The sequence below is a fragment of the Bombus terrestris genome, chromosome 12 (assembly GCF_910591885.1).
Source record: "Bombus terrestris chromosome 12, iyBomTerr1.2, whole genome shotgun sequence".
Taxonomy (NCBI): domain Eukaryota; kingdom Metazoa; phylum Arthropoda; class Insecta; order Hymenoptera; family Apidae; genus Bombus; species Bombus terrestris.
This window is the reverse complement of record NC_063280.1, coordinates 9,850,261-9,872,603: the sequence shown is the minus strand read 5'-3', so window position 1 is coordinate 9,872,603 and position 22,343 is coordinate 9,850,261. Positions and strand designations below refer to the sequence as shown.

Sequence of the window (22,343 nt, the reverse complement as noted above, 5' to 3'; positions counted from 1 at the left end):
GTTTTTGATTCTACAATCTTTCTTTTTCATTGAAAAAAGAGATCAAGGGAGATTCGTTGGGTGGCCGAAACTAAAAGAATATTTTTGATTTCACGCTTTAACGTGAAGCGAAAGATGGCAGAATGTTAGCAAAATTAGACCCTCTTCCTAATTGCCTCGGAAGGCAAAGTGCCAAATAACATGAGATAAAATATATCTTTTTATTTAGCGTTTCAGCGTAGTTTACAAGATCATAGGATCAAATTACGTAACGTGGATTTACAAGTAGGCATGAAATTTAAAGCAGATTTGTGCAAATAACGAAAAGATTTAATTCAGTTTACACTATAAATTATCAGTATGATCCGAATCAACATATTCAGTTTCAACTATTTATCGCTAACCTTACCAATGAATTGTATCAATTAAATTGAACTTTATTTTGCGATACACGCATATTGGAATAACCAAAATAATTTTTTAAAAATTCCATTGATCCAACTATGTTTCAAGAAACGATCAAACTATCAGGAAAATATGAAATATTCCTATTTTCATCGAACATCAAGTATTACAGTGTATTACAGTGAGAATACTTGGGTTGCATGATCGCAAAAGACAATCTCCCAGGCGAATTGGACGCATATCTGAAAATCAATAGGCTCGCTTCGGCGTGACAAGCGGCCGAGCAACAATGTGCACGAGGCGTTGTACCATTGACCTTTCGCGAATCGAAACGGAATGAAACGGCATGGTTTGAGGACGGTGAAGCGTACGAAACGAGCAGGCGAATCGTCGTCAGTCAGCCAGCAATTCAGCCGATAACGAACCGCTGATTATCGTGGGACGGTATGCGAACTACCAATTGTAAAACTAGCTCGTAGAGAGAGTGTATCGCGTCCCTTGTACGTTCGAAAGATCAATCATTCGTCGTGAATCGACTGACAGAAAGTATAATAGAAGACAATGACTAGGCCAGATGAGGCTAATCTGGCAAGAAATCGTTCGGCCGTTGCTATTAACCTTTTAGCTACGATCAAAATCAATGAGTGATTGATAAATTGATTTTTGCTTGCGCGCGCTGTCAGCTGGACGAGTTACGTTATCTCTTTGCTCGAAAACTCTTTGGCGGATTTGATCAAAAATCTCATGAAGTGCATAAGTTAACATAAAATGGAAATTAGTTTTAATAAACTAACGCTAACTTAAAATTAATAAAAAAAATAACCAACAGAACGTACCAGAGTTAATTCCATCCAAAAGTCTATCGATCTCTTTGATAATCAAAGTAATACGGATCAGTGTTAAACGGCTTACGATTTCGTTCGCTTATTAAGACAAGAACGTCATGTTTAACAGTGGCGACGACCACGATCACGGGAACAGGATTATTAACTGTGGTTGACTCGGTTAGCCGCACCTCCTACCGTATCTCTCGGTGCCTACGTGCATACAGAAAAAAGCAAACAAACCGCGAGGAAGCTGCCATCGGGGCAGTCGAGGTGCAGTCTGTGTTATCTTATGGAAAGTCAGAGGTTCGTCGTTCGAGTATGTTCCATAACTCGTTCCAAGCCGTTTGCTCGACGAATAAATTTGCGCAAATGCTTTATTGCTTCATTATTCGCAGCGCTTCCGCGTGATTGACGGAACAGAGTTGCAAAGATGAAACGATCTGCACTGCACGAATCGATTATTCGAACATGAAATCTTTTCCGCCTTGATTAGAATCGTTCATTAGAAGGTAAAATTTCCCAAATTTCGATAAAATCGAACAAAATCTCGTTCGATCCTATCCAATATCTATTTATTCGAATAACTCCATCACTGGCAATTAGCGCGAATAAACGGATAGAATTCGATCGCCTGCAAACCTCTTTATACGCATTCTACCTCTCATTACGCAGAATGCTCGGCAACAGCAATGTTACTCGACGATATCAAACGTTACGAGTTTAAACACATACACGAATCTCTGAAACAGAGCGTGTACGGCGTCTATACGACGTTTGTTAAGCATGTTGCAGCAAGAGTAGTCGCGGCCAGGAATATTTCGCTCGCCACGGGCTTAATTGGATTAATTAAGCGAGAGTAGCTACGTAATGTTTCTTTGAGCGTTCAACGTTTCCAACGGCACTATACCGGTACGATGGCGAGCCCGACCGTAAAATGTAAATGCTTTTCGTCAAACGTGCTACAGGGATCACGATTCGAATTCTCCGACCACGAGCTCGACGCGATCTGAACATTTATTCGATCCGCCGAAACAGCCGCTTTCCCACGAGCGGTCTATCGTTTGGCACGAGCTATCGTCAAAGTCAGAACATCGTTGTAACCCAAAAGTGTCTACGTGTCTGACCTGCAGTATTTTAATTTGACGCCATGCTCTGCATGAAGAAACTCGACCATGCCGACTCGCCCACTTTATAGATGTGACATCATCCAGGTGTCCCAATTGTTTAACTTTATATCGGGCTATAACATATGCAATATGCCAGTACTTCGTTGAATATCAGTTTTAGAAAATGAAATAACTCCACCAAGCTTGAAAGAATTACTACGAATTGGAAGCAGGAAACTTTCCCTTTACAACAACTCCTTGAAAGTTCTTCGAAGTACAAGAGTAGCCATTCTTCTTCGCGACACGAAACACAAAAGTTTGTAAGAATCGATCACCGCGACAATACAACTTTTCAATTTGATCTTCAAACTTCAACGACCACGAACTTTGTATACACATTGCGAAACACGAAGATGCTTCGCCATCGAGGCAAGCCAACTCGATGAAACGCGCTTTTCGCGTCTCCATCCAAAAGGAACGGACGCACTGACGAGGCAGATACGCTTGTTTCCACGCTCGTCACCGCAGCATCCTTGCAAATATAAAACCAGCCTGGCTACGCGTTAATGACGACCCTTTGAATTCCCTGGGATGACAATCGCCTCCGACGAACCGGCGTTAACGACAGGAATCACCGAGCAAGAGGATGGGGATAGAGTACGGCGACGCTACATTATTGCATTAGCGTAACTTCATTAATTACACGAGGCTAAGGGGCAACGGTCGAGGGGTGAAAGGGGTTATTTCAGCGGTGCATCGGCTCGTTCAACGCTGACACCGCGAGAAATAAACCAACGTTTGGTTCCGTTCAGGAAACACGCTCCATTTCCGATACTCTCGGAATTTCATCGTGCAAGGTGCGCCATCCTGGCTATCAATCGAATTCATCGGCTCCCTCGAGAGACTGCCATTTAACCCTGTTTCCCTTTTCTAAACCTAACCCAAATCTTTTTTACGGTATCGAAAGTATTCTCCAAAGGTTGATAAACTGGAATCTAAGAGCCCGTAATTGGCGGAGAATACGTTTCAACGGAGAAGATCGAATAGATTTATGATTTGAATAAGTTGAGGGCGAAGGAACGTTTGAATTTAAATTGCCAGGAACAAGCACGCTGTCGACCAAAGAAAGTATTCTAATTCATCAAAAAATAAATCTATATTCTCCAACTATCTTCTCGAAGCCCAAAACGACTTCGATCCGACCGCTTAAACTTCCTACAAGATCCAACAACACTCGAAAAACGTGCATAGTCAGCGTTTAAACAATATTACGGTAAAAGAGAGAGAGAGAGAGAGACCCGAGCAACGTTAGCAAATTAATCCATCCACGAAACTCGAATTTCCGCGTGGCTGATCCACGAAGAGGTCGCGGAGGCCCTTGGAGAACGATAATCGTCCCCCAGGCACACATTCTCTGGCCTATCAGAACCGCTCGAATTTGAATGGTGAAACTGCTTTCCCTTAAACACGATTTCTAAGCGTTTCGGGAGTACTTGAGGACTGCAAAGCTGCTTGTGGCCCCGTCCATCCCCGTTCCACGACGATACCAACCCCCACGGCCTTTCCGTCAACGAGCGCTCCTCTCGACTCCGAAAGCTCCGTTCTCTCTGCTCTCTCCGTACTCGATCCTCTTCGGATCCGTGAAGGGGAAAATGGACGACGCTGAACGGACAGACGGAGAAACACGCACGCGGTCTCAAAAGCAGGAGAGTCACTTTGTAATGTAGACGCGCAAATCACGTGCGTACAGTCAACAAACTCTTTAAAGCCCAAGTCCGCGCTACTACGCTCTCTTTCCAATCCCTTTGACATGTAGATACACACGCGTATAACGTGTATGCGACGACCACGAATATTTAACAGGGCACGTCCCGTGGATGATGCTTCGGTGTCGTCGTCGTCGTGTTATTGGAAATTTAATGTTTCAATAAGGTATCCCACGAGAGAGGATACGATGGATCGTCTGATGGAATTTTGTGACGATATTGATGGTAAATCAATGAGCAGAATATGGATAGTACCTTTACATACGTACGCCTATACAGGTATTACCTACGATACGAAAGAGTAAAATATAATATGAGTTTCATATTTGATAGTTGGCTTTAAAAAGTTGAATATAGTTAGAAAATATATTAGAGAAGGTTTGTTCTTAATATGTCGTGCCCTTTGACTTGTTCAGATAAACGAGACTCTATCAGGACAGCTAAATATTCGAACGATATCGATTGCAAATTAAGACCGACTGTACGAGTTGTTTCAATTTCCTGCTATTTTTAGAAATGTGTGTGTGTACAAATTTTATGTGTACGATCTTCTCGTTCGCACGGTCGCTGCATTATGTAATAGGGCGCTTACGTACGTTGTCGGAATAACTATTCGAGAGAAATTTAACTTTTACTTGGTCGATAAAAATTTTGAGGTTCATGAGATCTAAGCAACATGTTACACATATAAAACGTTGAAGCTTCGCGGAAAATTGTAAAACGTGGTAGAAATTTCCGACGAGTGCGATTCTCTTCGTTGCTCTCTTTGCTCATCTTGTAAATAGCATTCTATGATAGAAAGGCAACGATAAAAATATTATGATATTTTGTTTTATATATTGTTACATTATATACCAAATATAACGTAATATATAATGCCCGAGATTTTAGAAGTAGGAATAAAATTATCTCCTTCGGAAGGACAAACTTTTACAAACGAAGAAATAGAGACTTTTAGCTTACTTTATACAGATCTTTTTTTCAAGCTCGATTGCAGAACAGCTGAATCCTACCTTCTGCAATTACAAACACGTTCAAGAGGTAGGTTGGTCGTATTAAACTAACAGACATACGTGGGCAAACATGAAATCGTTATGTTACAACCGTGGGACGTATCGAGCGATAAACAGTAAACGGGCAAACAGAATTTCACAGTCGGTTGCGATTAAATCAACTTTTTCTAATGACGCAACCATTTTTGCATACCACGGCAAGGTATTAACAGCGTAATAGGGTCTTAGTCATCTGTAATAAATAACAACTTGACGTAAATGTATATTTTGCCAGTCTATTTGTTCGGGAACTATTGTAACTCGTTTCGTTGCTTAACCTTCATTTTTATAATCGCGCCAGAAATTTTTGTGCGTTGCTTTACCAATTAACGAGTCTGTATCTCCTCCAAAGCACATTTGTGCGAATTATTTTCCAAAAGACATTACGCAATCAAACTGCCAAGCAATTACCATGAACAAATCGAGCAGACAATTTATCAACAACAAACAAGTTAAAACAACTCTCTTCGAAATTTCGAGACTGTGTCTCAAGACTATTCTACCAAAATCAAATAATCACCGAGCAACACCACTCTGAGCAAAATAGCAGCATTGTCCTTCCGCAATCGTCCAAATTAAAACATACTCGGTTACCAAACTACCACCATAGAGACGACTTCCGTGAATATGCCCCACCATAATCACTTCGTATTCTAATCGCCCTTCTGTGAAAGTAATAACAAGGAAACAGACGGATGAGGGATCGTAAAATTCAGGTCGTTTTTCGCAGCAGGTTCTCTACGGTTGCGAACAAAAATCGTCGGAAATTCAAAGACGATCGAGGTGAACCATTGAAAATGGCTACATAGCACACAGCTTCCCGCTGTGCATAGCGAAAGTCTTTTTAACAATCCGACAACCGTACACAAGAGAAACGTAATGGAGACATTCGAGATAAGTTAACGAGCACAATCCACCCTGCGGTAATTTACCGTCCACCGCATTTTCCCCGTCAGTTCGGTCGTTGCTGGCAACCTGACTTGGCGTTTATACGCCCCAACTTCAACTTACAACTTTGCACGAACGAAAATCGTTACACGGAGTGGCACTTTTCACCGGAGAGAAATTTTATTCGTGGAAAGTATTTCTGCCCGCGTGTAGACTGGAAATCGTTATTGACGTTGAACTCTGAAACATGAGAATAAAATGGCGATCGACGTACCAAGTATGTTCTATTCTTCGTTAAATTGAAGTAATACTCTAATGATAGAGGAATCGTTTCAACAAGAGATCGAGCTATATACCATAAGTGTCTCTTTCGAAGCAAAAGAAAAGCAAACGAAAGAAGCTCGTCCCTCTAAAAAAATCCCCATCTGATTAGCATCCGCAGCTATTCAAAGTCACACCTTAAAGACCTGGTCATTCATGTGGATGAAATTAAAAAGGATGAAATGAATCTAACAAGAATATCTAAAAAGAAGCACGCGTAAGAGAGTTAATCGCTCTTTCAACGACTTATTAGCACTGATTCGCGTAACAGCAACGCGGTTCTAAACGGTTCGTCGAGTCGTCCGCTTTAAGAGAGACCTGCTAGTGTCTTAGGGCTCATCCTCAGGGTGTATCGTTTCAAGGTAACGTGCTTACATCGTGGGGCTCTTTGATAACGATGGAAAAAGGCGTGAACGAAAAAAGCTCGAGCATAATGTTCTCGCCTCGAGATAGAGAGAACATCCTCGACACCTTTTTCGTTGATAAAATGTCGGCCTGGTAACTGCGGTTTCCACAGCCTCCGGCGTGTCCCTATGAACCAACGAAATCCCTTTGACTCGCGCTAATTCCGTTAATTGCCGACCTGGCGAAACTCCGGAGCTGTTTCGCGGCTAACCATCAACGCGGCTACGATTTTTTCACCGCGGAAAAATTGTCGTTTCCACTTTTTCCTCTTCGCCTTTGGAAACGCTCGAACACCCGGTCGGAAAACCATGTCGCCACCTAACCCGGCTATTTACATCTGTCGCGGATGCTTTCGCGCTTACGTAGCATCGTATTAAGATTATGAGCGGGATCGTTCCGGACGAGATCATCGCACGAAGAATGGCGTGCGAGAGTAACGGGCGAAATAAGAAAGCAAGCAGCGACGTACAGGGTGAACTACGACAGGTGGTACATTAGCACAGGAAGTCGTTTCAGATACGAAATACGCTGGCTGGCGAAAATATTCCAACACCTGTACCAATATTTTTTATTACTTCTTCTTTTGCTCTTCCATATTACAAGCGTGCTTGTATTCAACGAACCATCGAACTTAATTTTCCAAAAAAAAAGAAACGGCGTCTGCAACGAGGAATCTTCATTTTTCCTTCTCGACTTAGTTTTGCAGAACGTCTTGCTGCACGAGTGTATCCACCCATGCGGGTTCACTCTATATACACCTGTTCGGAACGAACCGGAAAGCAGCAAACGAAAGAGAAAGTAATACTTGGAAGGAAAAAACGACGAAAGAAGCGAGATTAAAGTCTTTCTACGGACAACATTCCGGATCACTTTGGGTCGTAAGTAATTCACGGCGAAGCATCTGAAAGCACTCCGTTAAAACGTACCCTTCGAAGAGAATGAAACTTCAATCGCGTATACCGGGGCTTCTGTATTACTCTTTCATTCTCTCTTTCTCTTCCTCGACGGTGCTCCCTTCGATTTGAAAGCTCGCTGAAGGTAATTGGTTGAAAGGGAAGAAAGCGCTCGAAAGCCCGCATTCTCGTTGCCGCTCGATTTGTGGATATAATCGTTTTAATTAAGCTTGATTATCTGCTTCCCCGTGCGCGACGGGCCAAAGGAAATCAAAAGGCTTCCTTTGTTGCCCGAAATATTCCTGATCCCTCTGCTCCCGAACCAGTCCAATGCTACTTCGTATTTCTCATCGCGCGACAAAGACACGGACGGAATATGATTTTTGGACCGGAAACCGAGACACCGATAATAACGATTATCAAACTATTAATGGCTCTTCAACGGCCTGTTACGGAAATAACGCCTTAACTTTCCGACCTTTGATATCCGAACACAGGGTATCGAAGCTACCAAGAGTTTGCTATTCAGTTCGTTTTAACGAAATATTATTTTATTCGTTCGCTTTACTTTTCTCAATTTCATGTTTCTTCCAACAACGTCAAGTAATCACGCGCTTTGGGAACATATTCGATCGTTAAGTTACATCATCAATGATGTTGCAGAGATACGTTACTTAATTGCAGTTAACTTGCATAGTTATTACAAAACTTGGCGTTCTATTTACGTACATTACGAACATTCCTGACGTATGTTATGTAGCATTCCTAAACCACGCCTGAATTTCGATCAACTACGTGCATCTGCATACCAAACATAATAGTCTTGCTGTTTATAAAATTCATTAGAAATTTGCCAATCCATTCGTACAGATAACCATAAAACGCGATTAATCCGAGCCTTGCTCTCAGGTAAAATCAACTTCTGCGTACATGCACGTAATCTTTCATCTTAGGACTGAGATAAAAAAAAGCAAGAACTTTATATTTATGAAGCCTGCGAAACAAGCAGTCCTGGAACCTTGAACCCCGCACACACGATCGTTTCTAAACCGCATTAGCGTAACATTGCGGTACGTTATGACTCTCGAATGTAGCTGCAGGTTGCACCTACGCAAGGTGTAGGCACACGAGTTCTGCGCCTTCGGAACGTCCAGGTTCCCAATAAGGGAACGGCGTGTGGCAAATGGTGCCAAATCTACCTGGGTAATTCGTATTTCCAAGGCACGCAACCATAGATAAGGAAAGCGACCGCGCCAAACGAATGAATTTGCCAACTTTTTTTAGCGACTTGCTGGTTCTTTAAAAAGATTTTCTTTTATTTTCCATATATTTCTCTGAAATTTTTCCGACGAGATATTTGACAAATTATTGCGTTATATAACAAAGATAATAATTCTTCAGTGGAAAAAAGCGAAAAGCAGAACGGAAGCGAGGAAGGCGTCCAGTACGACGAAGACGTTCGGGAACAAATAACTAAACACGCCTTTGACCACCCACCATTGCGAATCTTTAATAAGCTACGCGTAATAACCTCTTCTGCCGAGTGAGCTAACGTATACGTGGGTGTCTTGGAGGTGTTGGACGCTTCCGGCCAACGAAAACGCTTGTAAACGGAAGACACGTGGCCAAACAAACTGATGGAAATATTTATTCGCGGTGGGATCTTTTGTTGAAGCGTTGAACACAGTGTGTGTGACAAGTTTGTACGTGTTTGGAGATGTATGATCTGGTTAAAACGTATAGTTTATTGCTTGCATCTAATTTAATCCCGCCGAACTTAATGTAATATTCAAGAGTAATAATTTTGAATACTTAGCGATTGAATAAAATATAAGATACGCGTTCCGCTAAACAGGAAATTCGTAATAACATATTTTTAGAAAATGAAACGCGTTCTGTCAATTCTGAAATTTCTATTGTTACAGTCGGAATTCAAAGACTATCATTTCCAGCACGATTCCGCAGTAAAGCAAAGTAAGCAACCTGTCACTATCCGTGAACGTGTGCACATTTCCTACCATCTTCTTTATCTTTCCAACGGATACAACTGTATCAATTTAAGTAAACTGGTGCTTCGTAAACTCCCACCTAACCAGCCTCAAGTCATTCGAACCAGGAAGAGAATGTTCACTGTTGGAAATGTACGATATTGGTTACAAAGCTATATAATAATCTTCGTGTACGGGCATCTATTACATTGTAAAGATCAAACTGAAAGCAAACATTCAACCACGAACTTATCGATAGAACGACGCTATTCCAGTTGAAATTATAATGCTTCATATATTTGCTATGAAACAATTTTCCAGTAATTTTTCACGAATTTCGCGATAACATAGTGAAACATTGTTCTTCTCCAATACGACCTACTTGATTCGATCTAATTATCTAGTATATAACTACTACGATAAGTAGAACGGCGTACCGACACATTTAACAGCCACTGAAAAGACGACAATAAAAGGTGAAAGAAAGAAGAAAGAATGCAAAGGAAAGAGGAAAAAATTTCGGATACTAAATCGTTCTCGCGCACGAGAAGATTCACGAAAACACGCTGGGTAATTTCCTTAGGTCTCATTGTTCTGGTGGTGGAAGCACCGCATCCGTCTCTGTCGACGAAGCTCTCCGTTTCCGCAACGGTGCTGGAAACGCGGCAGCATTTCCACGCCGTTGGACGCACAGCGTGCAACCGGCAAACGACGCCGGGACAAAAACGTCGGTGCAGCAATCACAGGCAAACGAACAGGCTGTGCAGCTTTGTTTCGAGTGCACCTTGCTCCGTTTCAAAAGATGGAACGCGGCGTGCGCTCGAGGATCGGCTCAGACAGCAATTACGCGCGTTCGATGTAATCGGTCAGAAACGGTGGACCGACGATACCACGGATGTTTAAACGTTTTCCTCGGCGAACGCGGAGAGAAGAGATCGGTCGTTGAACGAACCGAACGCGAGATTTTCGATCGTGCTCCGACAATTGGTTTAATCTGACCGATTACTCCAATCGATGGATTGCTCCATTATGAGCCTCGCGTTGTGTATGATGGGGCGTAAATTGGTTAACGTAAATTGGTAGGTGCAAACGCGTGCTTAACGATGTGAGCGAGTGATAGAAGCTTCAGAAATTAAAGGTAATTAACGCTGAATTTAAGCCTGTCGGTTCTTCTCTTGAAACACGTCTCTAATTTACCATCGATCGACGATATCGAAGAGTCGGTAAAAGAAAAAGGAGACTAGAAACTCGTCCAACTGTTTCATATCTCATTTCATTCCCACGCATCGTCAATAAGAATAGACCGCCAATAGAGGATTATTTCTTCTTTTGTCATCTTATCGACGAGTCTGGCCGACTTCTCGAGCTCGCTAGTATATACTTCGAAAAGGTTAAAGGAGCTTCTTGGCCGCGCATTCTCCCGTTTGAAAAGAACGGCCAAAGGGGGAGAAAGAGAGAAAGGGAGGGCCGGCTGTCCTTCTTCCTTTCTCTTCTCGACAATGGGGGCGTTCCACTGAGTTATCGATCGTTTTCACGTTCCTGAGGCACAGGAACAGGCCTCGAGAGAGCCTCGACTTTGCCGAGTACGAAGCCACGACTCGAATTCGTGACTCCTTCTAACCATCGAAATCGATCTTTTCGAGAGGCGATACATCGATTTGACTCGCCGAAGGAAGCTTTCTAGAACGGTCAGGACCGCGATAGACTGCCACGAACGTTATATACGTGTACGCGCGTTCGTCTAATAATAGATCGGAGTTTGTACATTAACGAACTTCCGTGAACTCACCGTTAAAGGAAACGAGGAAACCGGAAAGCCGAAAGTGTGGAGTAAATATAGACGGCTGCCTTCTGGCCGGGACAGCTGTGAAAACTCTGCGGACTTTGACGCGAAGTATCCGAGCTACGCAGTTCGACAAGATTCCCATTGATAAATGTTCAATCGATCGTTTAACTCGGCTGGAGCGCAGAAAAATCAAGCGTCGAGGAACGTAATTTTTAACGCGATGTTTTAGCAGAAATTTTGATACATCTTTTAGCGGTCTCGCAAGTGGATATTTCAATTTGTCATTCCAAGATCAGCGAAAAAATACATACGGTACACGTGATAAATACATTTTTGTCGATTCAATAGGATTGTGATTATTCGTGTAAAGATATTCGATCTAAATTATTATACTATCCTGAAGAGTTCTATGGTATCCGCTTATTTAGAAGACGTATGTATACATAAAATTATGTAACAACTGTAGAGAAAGGAACTGAATTACGAGTACTTGGTAATGCGTAGAATAACACGGTATTTTCAGTTGAAACCACTTACCTCGAGAACGTGCAAGTACCCACGAACAGCCGAGATACGTCTATTTAAGGAACATTAAATAAAACACGAGCAATGAGCTCGCAAACGGAATAACCGGAGTCGTTTCTCACGGCAGATAATCGAGCGCAGCCGATACGTAATTTCACGCGGTATCACGCGTCAATTTGAAGCTTCAATTCCGAGCAATCATGTTCTAACAGTAATTTCGCCTAATGTTCGCCATTACCAGCGTCCAGACAGGAACAAGCTCGGCTACAACTTCGTGTAAACCGTCAAACGTTAATATTGTCCTTTAAGCCTGCGAGTTAAACGCGGAACAAAGACAGCGAGACAAAGTGAGGGAAGTGACACACGAGAGAACATTTGAAACACGTGCTGAGGATTGTAATTTAGGCGCGACTGCGACTCACGCCATCACGAAAAGCATACAGAGTTCACAAGAAACAACGAGTCGCTGTACGATGAACAGAATCGAACGAGCAGTTTCGTCTACGTATCTCGTTTTTCCCTATTTCCACGGCATTTCGCGACAAAGAGGATTCCAGATGAAGTTTACACGAGGAACAGATACACCGTTTACCCTTAAGCCGCGCACTCGCTGCTGAATATGTTCGCTAACAGCGACTGAGACAAACATTTTACGACTGCCGTTTCCTTAGGAATAAATTCACGACTAGTTCTTGAAAGATACAAATAATATTTAGAAAAATATACTTACGATATTGATCTATGGTAGTCTGTCGAAGCTTGGTTGGTAAAGTTAAAAAATCATTTGTTACACACTGGCTACTCGATTTTATATCGCTTATTTCTATTTGTGAAATTACGAAAAGACAGAAACACACAAGATTAATCGAATCGTGGAAGCCGTACTAATTCAATTGTGTTTCTTCTTATCGCGATAGGAAAGTCAGACTGTGAGAAGCTTTTCGGGCTACGTGAAATATTCAGTCGCGAGAGGTGGCGCGTAAAAGGCAAAGCAACGCGCGGCGAGATTCAGACGAAACAATCTGATCGTATCTCGACAAAGCCAGTACCTCGACGATCTTACGAATTCTCCACGGTCATTCGTGACGAACCATTAAGAATTCCAGCGAGCGAGCTCGATTCGCGTTCACGTGCTTCGAAATCAGTTATCGGAGCGTGAAATTTTCACACCCTTCGCGCGGAAGCGTACTATATTTGTAAGAGGCTATTGATTATAGTTGAACTGTTGCCCGATCGATCCACGAGACACGATACGGTGAATTTAAAAAGGTATTGTATGGGAAAAGGAGATGACGAACGGAATCAAGCAAAAGAAAGCACGACAAGCGAAAGGTATAAGAGATAAAACAAAACGAAAAGAAACGAGACACGATAGATGAAACTTTCGGGAAAATAGGGCACCGTGTAATAAAACGAACGCCAAAACCGCGATATAAAACGAAAATATCAAATGCAAAACATATAAAAAACTATCCAATGCAAAATGAAACGAAGGAAATCTCTATGGACGAAGCAAGACGAGAGGGAAGCGCGTTGAGAGAAAGCAGGACACGATGAACAAAAACCAGAGGAAAATAGCACATTAAACGCAAACCGATATACAAAGAAACAAGACCAGGTGCGAAACATATATAAAGAAGAGGTATGAACGACAAAACGAAAGAAAAACAAAGCGGAAGAAAAAAGAACGAGATAAAAGCGCAACGCGATAAACAAAATGGCGTAGGAAGTAGGGCATCGAATACAAAAGGATGTACCAAACGTACCAAATAGAAAACTATATAAAGAAGGGCAGTAAATGGAAAACGATATAGAAAAAAAAGCATAGGAAGCGTAGAACGAAACGGAAAAAGACGCGACGATGGGCGAAACGAACGACAGAAACTCACAACAGAAGCGCTCGACGAAAAGGGAAGCGGCTATATATCGTGAGCAAAGTGCGTGCGTGCGTGCGTGCGTGCGTGCGTGCAACGTTCGTACAATTAATGACGGAATCGCGTGTGTGACTTCTCGAACGTCGGAAGGGTGCAGCTCGAGTACACCACCTTTGGAAAACAGTGAAGGCACGCGTCGTCTACCTGCAGCACGCCTGCGTGTACCGACTGCATAGGTGCACGCATGTTCCTGCAGGGGGTTGCCCGCTGTCGGTGCTTGATTTACAAAGTGTTTACCGGATCCATACAGCCCTCACGAAAACTGGTGACGTTCCTAATTAGTCCAAGCTGCCCGAGCCACGAATAAACGTCGTGTCACTCGGAATCGTGTTCGTTAACTCGCGGTGTTTAGGGATATGCGATTTACATCTTCTTAAATGACTGTGCAGATTTTCTCGGGGTAACGTTACGGTACGACCATGTACTTACGAGCAGCGATTTAATACGACGCGATGCGAAGACTCAGATATCATTTAGAGAATCTGTTACACGAATTGATAGTACGATGAAGAGTCGATGCATCGTTCGAAGTGCAGAAGTTCGTTCGAACATATAACTATGCAAGATTTGTATTTTGTATTTTACTTTAACAAGATGCGAGAGAAATAATTGCGACTAAAAATTGATAAGTACCGTAGCAGAGAATTTTCGAATGATCTTTCAAGTCACTACATATTTCCAGAAAGAAGATTATCCTCTGAGTAGGACATTATTAATTAAATGATGAAATTGTATTACACAGGAAATACTAGTACTGAAAATTAACAAAATATTAATTACAAAATTATATGGATACTTGCTTGCATCGAAAATTAAAACTCGTGTCGTTAAAATAATTAGGTATAACCAGCACCGTAGATGCCTTGCGAGATTTACGATCCTGTTACGAATAACCACGCGAACAAAATCCTCGACGTTTTAATTTACGTTAAACGTTTTGCTTTAATGGGAGTCTGATTAACGGCGAAGCAGACTATAGTATGCAGACTTCGCTCAATGCTAAATAAGGTACTAAATAAAAACAGAGCGTACAAATTCCTTTCTTTCGACTACAAATGCAAATCCCATTCTTACACTTGTTTTACCATGTTTGCGAATTCTCGAAAAAAAACCCACATTTTGCTACCGTTTCACCGAAAATACTCTTCCACGAGCGTACTACCCTGTGCAAATGTGGAATTTTCCATACGGTACGACGTACAAACGTCCAATTACAATCTCAAACAAACATTCTTCTAAACTCATCAGCTTTTCGCCAGCTCCGCTCAATAACGTTCAAACGACACAGACAAAGCGTGTTTTTGAACGCCGTACAATACGAGGAAGAAAATTCATAAGCAAAACCGCAAAGCCGTCGCTTCGGGGAACGAACAAATCTTCTAGCCTCCGTGAAACTGTGTAATTCCGTTATTTATTTACGCGAGGCCAGAAAGAGGAGAGAAAGAAAGGAAACAATTGGTAGCACGCGACTCGCGCTTACACGCGAGGACACGAATGCTGGCGTCTTGCGATCCTCGCAACCCCTTCAGGGAATCCCTAGCCACGTAGTGTGAGGTCGCGAGCGGTGTATAAGCGGGGACACGGACGTAAGTGACTACAGACCACTCCGGAGGGTGCGAAGATAAACCCTGTAAACATTCGGGATAAAGCGGGTCCCCGGGGAGACGAGAGAAGAGATTCGAGAAAAGACGAGCACGCTCCGTCCCGTGCAGCCACTGTTCGACGATTAAAGGCCGTAGAAAGAAGAAAATGCAAAGGAGAAATTGAATTGCGGCGTACAATGTGTTAAAACGACCGCCCAATGCGAAGAAACTTGTAATTCTTTTTTATTTCTGTTATATTCCATTACGTTTAACCATATTTTAACTTTGCAAATCCTTAAGGATATTTCATTCGGATATTATTTTCTCGAGAAAATTATTAAGATCCTCTAAAAAATGTTCACAGCTGAGTTTGACGAATTACAAGGCAAGTTATACTTAGCTTCGTTCTAATATCCTTTTGACACGAGCGATCCTCCCTTAAACCCGGATAATCCTATCCGATAATAAATTTTTATACGTTTAAATCACTACGAAAATTGGATTTTGTCTTGTTAGACCGTCGAAACGTCCCACTGTGCGGCAAAATGAAAATTTCTTCGCGATGTATTGGCGGTGAAAAAGGGGAGGTGGAGAGTCGCGGCTAAACAAAGTCGAGAAGAGAACAATGTGCGAAGAGAATATACGGAACGGAGCACATCAGCCACGGTTGGGGTGCGTTTGATTAAACCCGGATTCATGGAAGAACTTCATTTCCACGGAATTGATTTCCGTGTGCGAAGACAAGATAACGGGAACGCGACAGAGATACGATCGTTGCTAGGAAAGCAAAGTTTACGGAGACCAGCGTAGATAATAGACCGTATTCTCTGGTACTATAAATGAGATCAGCAAATTGGAGAACGTGATCGCTATCTGACATAATGTATCAGCTGTTCGCGCCTTTATCGCGATAAAAAGCCACGCCAAAGCGTAGCTAAATATTTGCGCATCGCTCTCTTCTTCGCAACGATAAGTCTGCGTTTACGCAAGATAAGAACACCAGATAACAGGTGAGTTGGGTGCTGCTAAGTATTCAAATATTCGGGCTACTCTTGCCCTCCGTTAAATTTAAAAGAGACCAAAGGGTATCTCTAGAATTATTATCATCCAAAAATCACAACGATTCCCATCTCATTCGAAATTCAAAGGATCCGTCGTAACGTGAATTCGTGACAGAGATAGCATACAAGATACATGTTACACACACACACACACATCTTCGCAAGAATTTACTAACACAACCCGTTACTCCAAATAGCACACATTACAGTATCCTCTTTTCTAAAAAAAAAGACATACCGTTTCGAGCAAGAAAACCCCATGGACTTATGGAAATACAGTGGAAACCGGATTTTTATTCGGCCACAATGTTTGGACGTGGACAATGTACGTTGGAGACCGTGCACGAGCGAAAGGGAAACAGGCGAAAGTGATATAGACAGACAGATAGACAGACAGGAGGGCACCGCGTAACCGTACGAATTCCGAGCAAGAAACGCGGTAGAATAACGCAACACGCACGCAGGAACCGTTTTAGGACTTTATCTTTATTCGACATTTCTATCTTTTTTCTGTCTGGCCGTTTGGCTCGTCGAGTACCGCGGAAAATGGGTGTACGCATCCCACACGCGCGAGGCACACGGATCTGCGTACAGCAAAAAGCCTGCGCGTCTCTTACCACCCCCTTCTTCGCCTTCTCGTCCCAAGTATTCCCTTTCTGGAGAATACCGATGTGCACAGAGAGAGAAAAAAGAAAGAAATAGAGAAAAAGAGAGAGAGAGAGCTCTATTAATAGACGACGTACTTACACTTCGAAAGCGGTGCGGCTTCATCGAAGCTTGGCGAATATCAGAGTTCCGTTCCATTCCATGAGCAGGGAGGGGAAAGAGGACGAAGAAAAGCGGAGCAACAGGGATCGAAAAAAAGAACGCGAAGAAAAAGAAGGGAAAGGAAAGAATGAAAAAAGAAGAGGGAAGACAGGGAAAAAGCGGACCCCGGTTGAAGACCTCATCGATCGACTCGCCGCCGGCTCAATATCCTTGAAAAGCGCAACGCGCCAGCGTAATTGCGATGGAGGTCATGAACAAGGTCAATAACCACGTACAATCCCCGCTGAAATACTTTCTATCGAATGTGGAAGCTGCGAGAGTCATGGGCTGGCGGTTGAATTTCAACGGGGCGTCGCACCGCCGCTGTCGATCGATCGGTTATCGAAAAGTTGCGAACGTTCTACAGAATTGCACTGGAGAACGGTGACATTGAAAATTCCGCTGTCGGAAAACTTCGGCTGTTCGTAACGGCTAATATCTTCCATTTCGTTGAAATTATAAATCGTCTTGCGAAGATAAAACTAACGAAGATAAAAGAAGAAAATATTAATTACCGATCGAGAAAGAAATTTTTAACAAGTTCGAGAAAGAAATTTTTAACAAGTTCGATAAAAGCTCGGTCAAAGTTATCGAAGATAACGCAACGTTCTTTGGATTTAATAACCCTAAGCTGATATAAGACGGAACAATCATATTCCCGGTATAACAACAAAAAAATACCTACTGCTTGCTATCTTATTGAAATAACGTTAGCAAATACGCAATAATCGCGATCAGACAGTAAAAAGACCAAAAGGGACGGAAAGAAACTATGTCGCTAATTCCGCTAATTCGCTACTCGAGTGACCATTCTCGGGACAAGAGTGTTCTCAGTTGGTGTACTTACATAAATATGCCTCTGTTCGCTCTCTGTTCCAGAGAATAGCTCTTAGCTCGTGCGAAAGAAAAGCGGGATAACCGAACGAAAAAACGGGCAGGGAGATGAATTCGTTCTCCTTCTCGTCTAACCGGTCACTACTAACCTATTGTACTCGCCTTCTTCGCCGTGTAAAATTTAACGAGCGCTTGTAATTCTAACGTATCTCCTCGTTTCCCTTTCTATCGCCTCGTTTCGGAGCAAAAATATCGACAATGTTACAGTTGCGGGGATACGATCCTAAAAATTTAAGACGAATCTCGTACGACACAGGATTAAAAATGCGAGGAAAGGAAAAACTCGAAGAAACTTCCTTCAAAGCTCGCACCTATCTATAATCGTTACGGTGATCGTTTTTATCGTCGCAATTAAGCGCAAATGCGCGAGACCTGGTGTCACGCGCGATATTGCTTCCGCTTCCGGTAAACGCGGAGACGATTCAAACTTACCATCGCAGGCTGGGAACCTCTGTTTCCAACCGTGAATTGATAAGCAATGTTAGCCCGAATGTTCCCTTCGACTGATAAGACTAGATTACGACTTGAACGCACGAGCATCTGGCATCGTCTACGTTAACCTTGTTCTTCCGCGTTAACCTCGTTCGTTTCACGGAGGCCGCGTGGCTCTGTGATAGTGTACATCCTCGAATTGACCGTCGTCGTATCGAGCAAATCTTATTACGGGGAAACTGCGCGTACCAAGTAACGATTACGAGCGACGTTGATTTCGACGATTTTACGTGGAATACTGTTAAGTATACGAGACTGGAACGTATAAAAATGCAAATTATCGATAACCTTACGAATGTGAGAGATAAGAATTTAGGAAACAGTTACAGCAACGTGTGAGTATTACGTGACTGGAATTGCTATTGAGCTTTAGGAATGAAATTGTAATAGTTATTTTTTAGAATATGTTCTCAAAGGTAGACGATCATTTTCTTTTCTTTTTCTTCTAAAAAAGAGCTAGGTTATTTAGTTAGACTCGAAAGACTGTGCAGGTATCTAATTTACCATGTACAATTGAGTTAACGAAAAATTAAAACATCTATTATTTTCCAGAAGAATCATAACGAGATTAGGATTATCTACTGTACAGTGTAAATACCTTAAAAACAATACGGGTTTCCAATACTTATCGCCGCTATATAATATTTCAGATACCGAGACTTAAACAATTTTCTATTGTTCCGAAGAATCATAACGAAATTGCAACAGATGTGACATTGACAAAAATATGGATTTGAAACTGCTCGCGATAACCTTACGGTACTCCGAAACGTAAATGCCGAACGAATTAACGTTAACCTTGTCCGTCTGTGTTAACCTTGTTCAGTTTACTCGAATCGAGCATGCCCGCTCGCCCACGTAGCCGCCAGGAATCGTGAAAGTGATGTTACAGGTAGGCATAAACGACGCTCGTGCCCGCGAGCAAAATTCCACTTCCACCAAAAAAAAGCAAAACAAAAATTCCGAAGTCGCGCACGCGATACTTTTCATAGTCGATAAATAACAACAAATCTTTGGATCAAAGTCAATGACCACACCTGTAGCGTTTGGCAACGCTGCGGGTGTGGACTTCACACGGACATCCGTACGTGAAGACGAGAAAAAAGAAGGAAAATGGAAGAGATTGGAGAGTTATACGCAGATTCAAGATCCAAGAAATAAAGATATCAACGAGAAATCCATGCCAATGACACCGAATCTCTGCGTCTGTCCCTTCGATATTTTCCAGATCATTGAGCACCGTTGCCGGATACGTCATCCTATGATGATATATATGTATACTACTTTGTTCGCGTCCAGCGAACACGCCGCCCTCGTGTTACGAGGATATCCGCGCTAATACGGCAACGAGAGGGATATACGATTGTCCTTACTATATATTCGTTGCTGTCCTTCCATTCAGACAACGTATATATATTATACAGTATATGTTATGCCATGACATTAACGAAAAAGGGATACGCAGATTTGAAACGGTGAAATGTCATTTTAAAGAATCGAAGTATCCTGTCAGTCTAATTGGCAGTTATACAGTTATGGTAGGAAGGATGAAACGTGTAACGCATAGCCTCAGGACCGATTGGAGACGCGGTTTGAAATATTATTCCATGTGAATACTCACCGGAACGATGGCCCGTGTACTCTAGCTGTCGCCTAACGATTCCGGCTACTCCACGAGATCCCGCGAGGACGAAAAATCCTGTTGCACAAGCGTCACGCACTGTGTCAACCACGACGGTACTCTTACGACCGATCGGTCGAAGGACGAGAGACGTTTCCCGGTGCACCTCGGACGCACTCGTGTATTCGAACGCGTATCTCGAGTGCTACGCGATACGATATCGATGGGCCTCGGGCCGCCATGCACTGACTGTCGAGACTGCGGCCGCTTGTCTCGCGCATGTCTTCATCGAACGCGCGCGCATCTCCCGTTTCGAACGACCCATGGAATGCCGGGAGCTCGCTGCCAGCGCTATCTTTCGGTGAATCTCGCAAGTCACATTGAATCTCTTGTTGTATAGGTAGGAAACCTACAACCCGACATTCATGATGGAGTACGGAATGGACGTGACATTACTGTACGATACTAATTAAATGATTTGTTTAATTATTTTCAAATAAAATTGAAATTTAATATATCTGAACCTAAAAATATTTTAACTTTTTAATCTTTTGAATCTATTTTTATTCTTGTATTCTCAAATCGATTATTATATACACGGGTACAGGGTGTTCGGTCACAAGCATTAGGAAATTTAAAGGATAATTCTTGAAACCGAAATAAGACGAAGATCAAAAGTAAAAAATTGCGTTTTCGATTTTGTTTTTCAGTTATCGACAATTAAAAATCGACCACAATATCCCTGTACGCGAGCAGACCCTTTTATACGAGTGAAAGGAAGTCTGCCTAGATAGCGGGGCACACAGTGATCCTTAATTAAACCGAACGACACACGAGGAGCAACTTATCTCGGCAAGTCGTGTAAAAGAAGACTATGATATTCAGAGACGTAAACGAACCCACGCGACGTTTTGCAAGAAAAAGAAGAGAATGGTAGATTGAACATTAAACCTGCTTACTCTTGGAAATCCATAAGAAGTTTGGATAGAGTTAATTAATTCTAGAATACTCCATTCTTATTTATACTTTACTCAACACCTAGTTAAGATCGCAGCCAATTAGCTCATATTACTTGCCATATAATTAATAATTATACCAGTTATACAGTTAATTACTTTGCTGTATAGTGATATAATTAGTAATTATATATCAAATAATATGATTGCCCAGGTCTCACCACGAGGAGCTGCTGCGAATGGAGACCCACCCTATCCGCGACCCATCCACCCTTTTACGCAAAAAAATCTTAATATTCATCATCAAATAAATACTCCTTTTGGTGTTCGTTTACATAATGTTCAAAACAAACAGCAAAAGGAGCTTTAAGAAGAAAAACCGATGAAAGGACAAGAGAATAAGATGAAATATGTACCACATAGAATCAACTATTACATAACATTCATTCTACGATACCCACGCTTTTACTACCAAAATATCTAAAAATCTAAATATCTACTTACACTATGTATGTAATAATCTAAATGTAATAAAGGGAAAGAAAAGGGAAATTCAATCGAAGAAACAAATTCAAACGAAGAAATCAATTCAACCGAAGAAAGCTTAGTAAAATTCTATAAAATATGTATAATTACTCCCTGATGGGTAAGGTTCAAACGTTATTTCGTAATATTACCTTCTTTCTTTTGCTCACTTCCTTTATTTCTCTCGTTCTTTTGAAACTCAAGCATATACATTTAAGATGGGATTTGGCATATACAAGAAACAAGCACCTCTAAAACGAGAACATTTTATATACGAAAAATAAACTACTAATAATGGTCAATTATAGATCAAATTACAACTGATTAAATTTTAGCAAAAATAAAGAATCGTCGATATCTTTTTAATCGAAACTAGGGTTACGTTGGAAACAAGAATTTTAAGTAATTGAATTTAAACTGAATTAAAAATTGAAAAGTTCATTTGGAATAACTAAGATGAGAGAAACCCCGGTTATTATACAATCACTTGCTTTATCTTTTAACTTTTAACAGTATCTGTTATTTTCTA

The 22,343-nt window shown here is 41.9% G+C and overlaps 1 protein-coding gene across 1 annotated transcript in view; it reads right to left on the bottom strand.

Moving 5' to 3' along the window:
* LOC100643056 (amyloid beta A4 precursor protein-binding family B member 1-interacting protein) overlaps window positions 1-20,598 on the bottom strand; it is a 152,988-nt gene extending 132,390 nt beyond the window's left edge. Inside the window, exon 1 of the mRNA XM_003399650.4 lies at window positions 20,334-20,598. The gene's annotated coding sequence lies outside the window, so the exon portion shown is untranslated. The remainder of the gene's footprint in view (window positions 1-20,333) is intronic.
* Between the last annotated feature and the right edge of the window lie 1,745 nt (window positions 20,599-22,343).